This window comes from Periplaneta americana, chromosome 7, assembly GCF_040183065.1.
Source record: "Periplaneta americana isolate PAMFEO1 chromosome 7, P.americana_PAMFEO1_priV1, whole genome shotgun sequence".
Classification (NCBI taxonomy): domain Eukaryota; kingdom Metazoa; phylum Arthropoda; class Insecta; order Blattodea; family Blattidae; genus Periplaneta; species Periplaneta americana.
Window position 1 is genome coordinate 100,617,441 of NC_091123.1, and position 12,239 is coordinate 100,629,679.

The 12,239-nt window shown below is 36.0% G+C and overlaps 1 long non-coding RNA gene across 1 annotated transcript; it reads left to right on the forward strand.

Annotated features, from left to right (window-relative positions):
* Nucleotides 1-8,535: 8,535 nt before the first annotated feature.
* Nucleotides 8,536-11,092, forward strand: LOC138702719 (uncharacterized). Its single transcript, XR_011332874.1, has 3 exons — nucleotides 8,536-8,761; nucleotides 9,175-9,280; nucleotides 10,390-11,092. It is a non-coding gene; the product is annotated as an uncharacterized lncRNA (long non-coding RNA).
* The last annotated feature ends 1,147 nt before the right edge of the window (nucleotides 11,093-12,239 follow it).

Consider the following 12,239-nt stretch of genomic DNA (forward strand, 5'->3'; position numbering starts at 1 on the left):
ACTGATCGTCCGCATCAGCTAAGTTCAGATTCCTCCCTCTCCCTCCCTCGATGCATGCACGGACGTGCAGGGTTCCCTGCTCTCTTTACCCAATACCCATTTCAGCTAGTGCTGACGACCACTGGCTTAGAGCATGCGGTAGCCATACAACTGATTTTTGAACCTTGCCCATTGAATGCAGATATCGCACGATGGTGGAATGGTCATAGTTGATCAAATTTGCCTGTCCTCGGATACACTGACGTGGATCATTGTGGATTAATGTGTTTAAACTAGTTCTGTTGATCGATCAAAATATTTAATCGATTAACTGTTTGAATTTAATCGATTAATCCATAGATTATTGTTAAATTTAACTTATGTTCTGTGATAAGCATAAGTAAAAAATATTGTATATCTGTATATATTGTATTATTATATTACAAAACAAATATTTTAATTACTTACTAACATATTTATTATGAGGCTTTTAATTTATTGTGTCAATTTCTCCGGGAATTTTTGAGAGAAACATAACTAACAAAAAGTATGAAGATGCCCCTAGTTAATATTGCTTCATTCATGATTTTAAATATGTGAGTGCATTCACATATGTGAGTGCAGCTTTACGTCTAGTAACAATGTTTCCTGCATCACTAAAGAGGGGGGGGGAAATCTGTCAAGCACTTCTCCACTATCGTTAAATTTGAATCCACATATTTCACCGAATTTACCTCTCAAATTCCCATATGATATAATAGAGTTTTCACTTTTCACAAAGAAACAAAAAAAAAAAAAACAGTTTTTTTCCTTTATCAAATTAAACACACAACCGTCATATACAAACTCAGTACAGAAATTTCAAGCACCTCCAGAAGTACAGCGTTCGAAACAGAAGACTGGCCCCTATAGTAATCCGAATTATCAGATTTTAGGAAAAGAAGGGTATAGTTACGCTCTCACTTGCACACAGTGTAGACATCGCTATTTTATAAGGGATGAGAAGTATGAATCCCAGAAAAGTATGTATTTCATATGCTAGGAAGATGAGCTGACAACAAGAATATGTCGGGAATGTTCCACTTTCTTCACTTGACACTCCACATCGTAGCGTCCACGGCTCCACTCACTATCTGCAAAAATGAAAAACGTAAACTCAAGCACAACAGTTGAACTTCAAATAAAAAATGATACTCAATAAATAAACCCATAGCAAACGGAGTACCAACACGCGAAACAAAAACGCTACGAACTTATGCACCAGCCTAATATATAATTACAAAGGGTGGCATAGCATCATGTTATTTGCCTTACTTATGCTAAGTGAAACTACTTTTATATTGATGTTGCCTGCAATGGACGTGTCTCAGACGGGGCAGTATTTATGAATAGTACTCTATATGCAACATTATCTAATGGAACTCTATAAATATACCCCATGAAAATTATTTACAAGTTGGAAATAAATGTGTTCCCTATATGGTGCTTGGCGACGAAGCATTTGCTCTAACTACAAGTTTAATACTAGTAATAAACCGTGGCGCTACAGCCCGTGAAGGCCTAGACCGACCAGCCGGCTGCTGGCCTCACGCCCTCATACCGAAGCAGAGGTGGACGATCATCCAACCAGAATGGAAGTGTCATGTGGTTAGCAAGATGATCCCCCCAGACGTTATAGCAGGTTTTCGAAACGGGATTTTCGAAACCTATCGTAGCTCCCCAAGTGCATCACGATGCTGGGTAGGCACCGGTCCCATACACTGTCCGAAATTTCATGAGAAAATTTATTCTCCTATGAGGACTGGAACCAGCGCGCATTTCGTAACACAACTCCTAGGCAGGATGCCTTAGATCACGACGCCACAGTGCGGGACATCTACAAGTTTATTGCACTTAAATCAGTTTGCACGAAGTGAGGATCTAAATGCTAAGGAAAAGTGCTCAATTATCGTCCAAGCTGCATTACATCGCGTCGTAGAAAATTCATTTGGCATTTTAGTGCCCAGATTTCGAATTTTTAAACGACCAGCCTGTCTCAAAGTCGAACGTAAAAGGTATGTAATTTTAACTGCACGTGTATTGCATTACTTTGTGAGAAAAGCACTTCACATTTTTACGTCTGATAGCGAAAAATTGAATAAAATCGTACACAATATTGAAAATCAAGGTAGTAATAACACAAGTCTGTTAGCAAGATCTATTCTTGTAAGGTTTGCAGAATAAGGATATGGAAAAATGGAAGATGGGATGGGAAGTACATGAGGAAATTCATTGTGTGTTTGAAGATGATTCTCATAGAAGAGTCGATATAATTGCCATCAATAGAAGAACCCAGAAAGCGATGGTCTTAGACCCTACGATTTGCTTTGAACGAGACACAAATCAAGCACTGCAGATTAGTAATGACAAGCGAGCTAAATATGTACCTTGTCTTCCATACCTCAGTGAAAAACATGGCATTTCGGTTTACAACTGGGATGTTGCAGGCTACTATTTGGAGCGAAGAGTTGTTTACCAAAATTTACATGTAATATTCTCCTTTTATGAGATTCAGAAGATTGTAATGGAAATTCTGAAGACCTCTCTTCAAATTTTACTTATCATCTATATATTAACACGTAAATTTATATTTAATGTACAAATCTAACCCATATTTTGTCCGTTTCATTTCCCTTTATCTTTTATGTTTGTTAATTCCGGATTCCAGTGGTCCATGGTGGAAACATAGTAGAGGTGTGGGACAAGCTGTGCGTGTTTTCGTTCAGTCTGCGCATGACGTCACCTTTACTGCAGGCCGCACTCGAATGACACAGTCAACATAACAGATTGTTGATGGTTAGATCTGCGTCCATAGATTTAAATGAATAAATAAAACTCATGGTTTGTGTATTCAGTAAATATTGACAGTATAGGCTATAATAGGGTCTATCTTGAAGTGATAACATTATAAAATAGTGAACAATAAATTAAATTCAAGAGTCAAGAAATAATGTAATATGGTAGTGCAACGTTAATAATTGCCTTCTGTAATATACACGTACTTTTATAATAATTATAATACATTATGCTACAAATATGCACAAAATTAGGCCCATATATTACACAAATTATATTACACATGAATTCAAGTACAATAGGAACCACCTTGAAATGATAACGTAATAAAATTATGATCTATTACATATTAAACTCAAGTTTCAAGAAACAATGTGATATGGCAGTGTGTCATTAATAATATTGCCTTCTGTAATATACACGTGGATTTATAATAATTACAATACAATGTGTAATAAATATTTACATACTTAGAGCTATACAGTTATTTATAACGTACATTATTTTGTATATGAATTCAAATACTTTTGAAACCTTCATTAACATGTATATGAATTTCTTGGAATAATTTGTCATTATAGTAAACAAATATTTTTATATATTCAGGCTATTGGAGACATAATATAGTCTACTACATTATTTACCTTATTATTCCACACACGACATAATATAATTTCACCATTATAAATCCCACTCTGTTAAGTAAATACTTATTCTTATGCAATCTTTTTCATTTTCTTTATAATATTTCTCTTTGAAATTCCAGACATTTTTATTATTTTATTAATTTCTTTAATTCTAATAAATGTTCTTGTTCTAACCAATGTCGTAATTACTTCTGGCGGAAGAGGAGAACTGATTTCTGCTTCGTTTTTCATGGCAGAATTAACCAAATTTACAGTCTTTTTTATTATAAATTTCTCATGAGAAACAGAATCTCCGTGCACATCTGAGAATATACTTCAATAAGCATGGCAACCAATTGTAGATCCTTAGAAGGGAGAATTAAGTTTCCACGGGACACTGTAGTAATCCAGTCTTTTTGATTAGCAGAAGTTGACAATTTTGTGGGAATTCCAAGATTCGGGTATTGCTCCATATGTTTTGATGCAGCATATCCTGCAGTATATTTTAATCCTTCCTGGGATATCCGCTGTCTTGCAGAGATTTCATATATTTTTTCTGGGAGGCCTATATTTTCTTCAGGATCTCGATCGTTGGTAAATTTAACCGGTTTCAGAATGCCTTTAAGAAATTCTGCCGTTGCACATAGTTCTTTCTGCAGATTATCATTGACTTCTGATTGGCTTGTACTAGGACCCACTATTAATGCCTCTTCTTCCGAAAGCAAATCGGAGGTGTTTTTGTTCTCACAAAACTGAGATAATGGATTTCGACCTAGTATGTACCACTTCAGTCTATGTTTAAAATCTAAAGCAGAGGGATGATCGTTTGTTCTACCCATGCTTCTAATTTCCGAAAAAAAGTTTTCTACCAGATCTTGGTTAAGTTTTCTTGTGATTATGTATTCAATTTTGTACTTGTACCTCATTGCCTCATACAACAATGTTAATGATTTATTATTTATTATAATCCCCTCCTGATAAGGTAATTTCCTGTTTGCTTCTCTTACTTTAACTGTAGTCATGACGTCATTCATTTCTGAGAGTATAATATTCTGATCTTTAAGGTTTATTCCGTAACTATGCAGCCCACGGTGGGTACCGAATTTAGAAACGGTATTAAATAAATCAAACCAATCATTAGTTAATTTTATTGCCTTTGAAGTTTCTTTCCATTCATTTGATCTCAACAGCTCGTTTTCACCACACCATTTCAAAGCCTTTGCAACTCTGTTGGAAAATAATTGTGCTGCCAAACTAACTTTTTGTCTTTGGGTACCACGGACACTTAAGTGTAACGGAGTTAACTTGTAAGCTAATTTTGTATCAGAGGACGAGGATGCACGTAAAAGTTCATGAATTGGTTCTGATGAAATGTTCAATCCGTTCAAGTTGAAACCATGATCTAGAAAGTGAATGCTGTGTAATTTCAATAAATGTGGAGCGTCTGAAAAAACAAATATTTCTCGGGTTGAATCATTTTGATTAGGAAAACTGCAATTTAGTTTGGTAGAAATTTTCAAATCACGCCACAATTTTCTGTTACTTCCACCTAAATCGCTAACTGTGGCCACAACTTGAAAACCACTGCCTTCTAACTGGCAAATTATGTCTGTTAAGATTTCTTTTGTCATTGTCTGATCATATTTATAGTATACGGGCTGCTTCCACCTTGCAAACAAACCACGTGCAAAAACAACCTGCACTGCTTTATGAGGTCCAATTATTTGTTCTTCCCTACTGTCAAAAGAAACCTCCTCATTTAAATACATTTCATCAAATGCTAATACTGTTACACGATCTAACTCCGACATATTTGTAGCTCTCGCCTTCATTAATTTTAAGACATCATGAAGTACCCCTTCCTCAAGCGATAATTGTTTTACTGCCCATTTTCTCAGAGTTGACAAATCAGGTAACGGGTAATTTAATTTTGTTCTTAAGTATCGGTATGTTTTTGGACTTAGGTTTCGAAGTGTTATTGCAGTACCGTAATCTTCTACAGACCATTTCACCCTATGCTTTTTATTCAAAAGAGCATCAATTTACCCAATAGTGAAAAATGGTTTCAAAATTTCAGCCACTTTAGATTTAACTTCTGTTTGTCTAATGTTTTTCAATGAAATTACATCCTCATGTAATTTTCTTTTGTCTTCTTCATGTTTCCTGTTGGCAGCTGTCAATTCCTTAATCCTCGTTTCTAGAGAGCAATTCTTCTCTTCTAATTCTTGAATTCTTTGTATTAGTATTCGGCATTCCTATGTGACAGTAGACTCAGTGGCTCCGCGATTTTCCATTGTTACATTAGTGCTGGATGCTCCTGTTGCGCTGAAGTGAAAGAAAGTTAATAGGTATACACAGTAGCCTACATGCAATCAGGGGCGTATTTAGGCCTCGGCAGACTAAGCAGCTGCCTAGGACGGCAGATTTGAGGGAGCGACTTTTAAGCTATTGCTGTTAATTTTTTATATGTTTTTTAAATTTTATTCATAACTCTTTAAAGAGTACATGAACTTAAACGCACAATGAAAAGGATATGAATAACATTGGCAACAATCAGTTCAAATTATGTATTGTAATTAATGTCTAGTTAGGTTTATTAAAGAAACTGTACTCAACGCAATGAGCTGCGATCGCTGTCTGCAGTGAAGATGACGTCACACGCCTCGGCCGCTATCGCAACAGCATGCGCAGTCCCACACCTTTACTATGTTTCCACCATGCAGTGGTCAACCTCACTTGAGGACGGATGATTTTATATCTTAGTAGTAAGGATTCAGGTGATAATGACAAAACTTTATTGGTATGTATTACGTTTGATTATCCATTGTAAAACTGTCTGTTCAACATCTAACCGGGCCATCAAGTATAGTCCCTTTTCAGTTATAATTTTATTTTCTTTTTAGTGGAATTAATCGTGTCGTATTTGAGTTTAATAGCAATGTTCATCATAATCACCATCATTATTTGCGGGGTTAGTCCTCTTAGATTGTTCCGTCTTCAAAGATGAAAAACTGCTCTCTTCATTTTATCTGAGAACGGATTATGTCCTATGTTTATCTTTCCCCGCAGTGACGAAGCTACATTCATGTAACTGGGTATTCTAAAGTTCATACCTTATATTTTTTGTAGATAAATTCCAGTCGGCGTGTTTTTCGCTCTGCAAAGATGTCAATGATGCGTTCTTTGAAGATGTCGTCCCAGGAAAGACTGTTCAACAAACCCTTCTCAATAGCGAGAGTACTCAAATTGCTCAGTCTAGAATCTGACATGGAGTTCCTTAAAATGTCTTAACTCTCTTCAATGCACTCATACTTCGTTCACTCGACGCAGCAGATACAGGGAAGGTGAGAATCAGTCTTATGAGCCGCACTGTTTCTTGATAGATTTTTTCTGGGCCATTGTTCAAAAAATATTTCAGCAAAAAACCTGCAGGCAAATGCTTTGTTTGGTCAGAATAAACGTTCGTTCATTTTGAAGCTGTTCACTGTCAAAGTATGGATACTGTTTTTACCAATGCACTCAACTTAAGTGATCTATAAGCAGGGAACTGTTTTTCATCGAGTAATTCAACAAAATTAAAGTTTTTAAGATCTTCACATCTCGATTCCATCCGTATTACTATGGTATCAATTATTTCAAAAGCTAGGACTTGTAGTGTCAAAAATTATCCTGATCCTACCTGAGTGCCTTGGCATCTTTGATACACTCCTCAACAGTTTCCTGATTTCTAAGAGATTTTACATTTGTTACATACAGCAAGTTTTACTTCATGATTGCAAATGCTGATATTTGATGTACACATTATTTGCAGTAATATGTATAAGCGGTCAATGTAAACAATATTTTCCGCAGTTGCGAGCGTCGTTAAATAAACCATAATTTAATTTTCTACGGGGAAGATAACTATATACATAGAAGTCACAATCATAAGAGTATAGATAGGATGGAGATCATAGTAATAACAAATTACAATGAAAGCAGTAGTGATGGTGTAGTGGCAAAATTTTCTAACAATAATAATAAACGCATAGTCTGTAACGTTTAATTAGATTTGGTTTTCTTAACTTATCGGCATTATAGATCTATTTACACGAGTTCTGAGTGTACTTCTACTGTCACGGCGTTTAGCAGGATGATATCTGTAGGGGGCTGCAGCTGGTTGGGAGATATACAAGTTGGATAGTAACTCGCTTCTTTGCTTAACATTTAACATTTCAGGGGCCAAAAAGATCTGCGATACTTTTTTTGATACCATTATTTCTCACATACTGACAGATTGCAGCATTGCCAACCGTGACCGAATTCGGCTAAATGTAGCTTTTAGCAGAATGGTCGTAGTCGAGTTGCAAAGTATAGCCGAATGAGATTCGATCGAATGACCACTTGTGAATATTCAATTTTATGTGTAAACACGTTCTTCTATCAAATTTTATTTTCTCACACTCTAATAGCCATAAGAAGTTTCTCGCTTCCTCAAAAAATTTACGAAAACATAATAGAAAATTTAAGGTAGAACTGAATTCCGGACACTGCGACCATTATTTATGGCAAGGAAAACTTTATTATTTTCAGTTTTCTTTTCCTGTTATGTGAATTGCGCCCATTGTTTAACGGTCAATTCCTGGATTCGTGAATTCGCCAACACCTGACTGTCTTTTACTGGGAGTCGTCTGTGGAACAAAAATGAATTGGTCCTAAATTAATGAATGACATATCCAACACATCCGCCTTCCAACATTGTAACTATAGGATAGGTCATGGATTCTGTTCCTGAATGTGTTTGGCTTCATTTTGGTATTTGTAGCTGAATTTCGGGACGTTGGTAGCAGACTCGCTAGTATTGAGGTTGATAACGCTGAATGACACGTTTTTTTTTTTTTCGTGACCCTTTCTATTACCTTTTTCTGTTTTTTCAGCTTTCTTAAACTAGTACGTACACAACACCCATGCCCAAGGCGGGACCCGAATCCACAACCTTTCGGACCAAGCGATAGAGACATGCCGTGCCTCTCCCGCTTGAGCCATCCAGGCCGGCAACATGTTCAGAGTCTAGGCTCTTCACAGAGCTGTCTAGCATTAGTGACCAGGGGGGTGCAACTTGATTTGAGTTATTTACAACGTGAACTGAGAGACATCTACCGACATTGGTAAGCAATAAGTCCTCGTTCCTTCAATAATTCCTCAATAGATGGCAAACAAATCAACAAATCGAATTCTGCGTCGATGTTTTGCGTACCGGTATGTGTTTTCATTCCTATTTCAACGTGGTTTGGGTAATATTACTCAGAAGTTTTGTGCTACACGTGTTTTCTTCTATTGAGGTAAGATGATATTTACGTACTTATTTTGCAGTGGAGATCTGAGATTATAAATGAAACATAATGAGCACTTATTGTGTTGTTTATTTATGTATTCGTGTCTTTTGTTAACGTGTGTTACATGTTTTCACCTATGCTATTCTGAGGAGGTGATATTTAGTACTTATTATTTTACAAATGGAGATTTATTTGCTGAAATTATAACTATAAGTGAATAATTATTGTGATGTAGTTTTAACACATTGTGATTGAAGTTATTGTGAGGTGACATGATTGATACGTTTCAAGCAAACAATGCAAGAATTAAACACATAATATATTTAATTAACTTAATTGATTAACATAATATGTATTTATTATTTAATTACTTATTAGGGATGTAAGAAATATCACTGTAGTATTGTCTGTCATTCCAGCATGTCCCAGAAGACCTGGGTAAAAACTTGCTCTGTGCCTGGTTGTCTGGGGTCAAATAGAAGGGATTCGGACTTACCATTTTTCCACTTCCCGAAAAATGTTGAGGTTAGTAATATTGATTACTTAATCTATATTCCTTTAAATTACTCTTGTATTTGTACCTACAGAGAGTAATACAGCAATGTTTATTTAGGCGAGTCTATTTTTATATGCTAAAACCTAACCTATATTACATTTAAGCACGTGATTAGCTGTGCAATATTGCAGTAGCCAAACATGTTTTGTGATAATAACAATATCAATAGTAGTTGCCCAGATCAGCTACACCAAATAAAGTGCAATCTTCTATTGCTTCACAGGTTTCTGTGAGATTTATACAGTATAATGTAAAACACGTGGTTTTATTTTGCAGCCACAAATACTTTTAGCATAAAAATCGTTTAATGCTTACCTGTACGGTATATTCTAATGTATTGTTATAGCCCGTCTCTCCACTTCTTACAAGTATAACACTAGAGAGTTTAAGAACGCAATACTAGAGAAATAGACAATTTCCCTAGTAACCTAATTAAGTCTGGCCTCTCACATGTTATGTTGGCAATAAATTAGTAACATTGTAACAAATACGGGAGGAGCTACAACAATACATAAGTATAAAGAGATGTCATAGGATTTTTATTTTGAAATTATTTGTGCTTGGAAACTAAAATCACATGTTTATGACTATATAAATCACACAGAATCCAGTGAAACAAGAGGAAACTGTGTCTCTTTTGGTGTAGCTTTTCAGGAAAAATACCATATTAAATATAAAAATGGATCAAAAGAAAAGGTTCTTATTTAGTACTGTCACTAGACAACCCTACTTGAAATGAAAGTATCTGAGAATGCGCAACAGTCTTTTTGCATTTGCATGTACAAACTTGGACTACTCCCGTTTCACAAATTGTTGTTGAAAACAAAGCCGGCATTGTCAAAAATGCCTAGAAATTCTACAAAGTAACTACCTAATTGCATATTTTGCTAGTTACATAATCATAGACCTAGAAAGAGACTCGATCTGTATGATATACGAACTTAGAGTTTCGAACAGTATCATAAAATTCGTAGTTCTTAAATGCCCCAGAATATATAATAGACCCAAGGTTGTATGATACTAGAGTAGGCCTATTCTATTTGCTGGTAATTCTAATTAATACTTCTACATTTTACAGGGCTGTACATTGGGCAGAAAGTATAGGTGTAACCTATACCGAACATACTGCTACGACACTGTTCAACAGAGTAGTATGCAGTCGTCACTTTTCAGAGACTGATTTTAAAACAAAAGAGAGAAAAGGTCTCAACTGGTCGGCAGTTCCATCTTTGGATGGATCAATCACAAGCGCACATTCAGACTCACAATCGAATTACCCTTCATCCGCACAACTTTCTTATCCTTCATCCATTCTATCAACTATACGACTTTTACCAGAAAATGAACTTACCCAATTGTCTCCTCAAAAAGACCTCAAATTCCTACAACCCTCAAAAACCTATCAAAGAAAGTCCACAGGCCTGTGTCCCTCCTCCTTTGCCAAAGAACACATTGCAGTCCCACCAACACCAGACATATATTACTGTTTTCATATAGCATGTCATTGTATCAGTTTGTTTTCTAGTGAAATTACAGAAGTAGCACATAAATAAACATTCTTCGACATAAATATCTCATTTCCTCACAATAAACATTGTACTTTGCTGAGAAAAATGTGTTGAAATGGTTTATAATCTTGAACACTTGCATAGTATACGAATTTAAACAATTTTTACTTACAAATGGCTTTTAAGGAACCTGCTGGTTCATTGCCGCCCTCACATAAGCCCGCCATCTGTCCCTATCCTGAACAAAATTAATCCAGTCTCTATCATCATATCCCATCTCCCTCAAATCCATTTTAATATTATCCTCCCATCCACATCTCGGCCTCCGCAAAGGTCTTTTTCCCTCCTGCCTCCCAACTAACACTCTATATGCATTTCTGGATTCGCTCATATGTGCTACATGCCCTGCCCATCTCAAACGTCTGGATTTAATGTTCCTAATTATGTCAGGTGAAGAATACAATGCGTGCAGGTCTGCGTTGTGTAACTTTCACCATTTTCCTGTAACTTCATCCCTCTTAGCCCCAAATATTTTCCTAAGAACACAATTATTACATTGCTAAATATTCACCAAAATGATTCTAGAATTTCATATAGGTTTGAACCTATTTCATGAGTGATAAAATTTGGAAACATTGGTATCAGTAGTGTTTCAGCAAGGCCTTGGAGAATTTATCGGTTTAAAAGAATTTCTAACACCAAACTAGTAATGTAAATGTAATGAAGTGCCATTAATTAGAATCCATAAGATTTTGACTTCACTTCAATATTATGGTAGTTAGTGATAAAAAATGTTAGTTGTAGATTCCACATGCTCATGACTGCCCTTAAACAGTGTGGAGAAATGTTGCAACTTGCTTTGTCTTTGATGTTGAACTATGGCTACCTTATTAATAGTTTTCGTTGTTCTCTGTTATGACCAGTTGCATAAAGTGTGGTTATATGAGAGTAAATTAATTTGAATAGAGAGAGAAGAAATTTGCTGCTTTAGGTTATGGCCCTTGTTGGCTATTTTTAAATCCACCCTTGATTGGCATATACTTACAGTATAACCCAACTTTACAATTTATGCTCTTGATGTTTAATGTTTCAGGACTCCTGGAAGATAGGTCGATATACACATCTGCTTTTGTCACTGAGGTTGATACCCGTTCGACAGTTTCAATGGAGTCACAGTATATCCTCAACATGGTAAGGATCTGCGCTGTAGACTTAGCAGTACCAGCAACATTTAGAATATTGGAAAAAGGCTGAAGAATGAGCACTATCTGGAGATATTGCTAAGGTTCATACAGTCTTCCCTGTACATGCCACACATGTCCCTTTGAATTTCACTCCTTTAGCCAATAGAAATCGCACAACACTTTGCTGCTCTTCACAAGTTGACGACAGTAACATGCGCGCCATCTTTGTTGCGTAG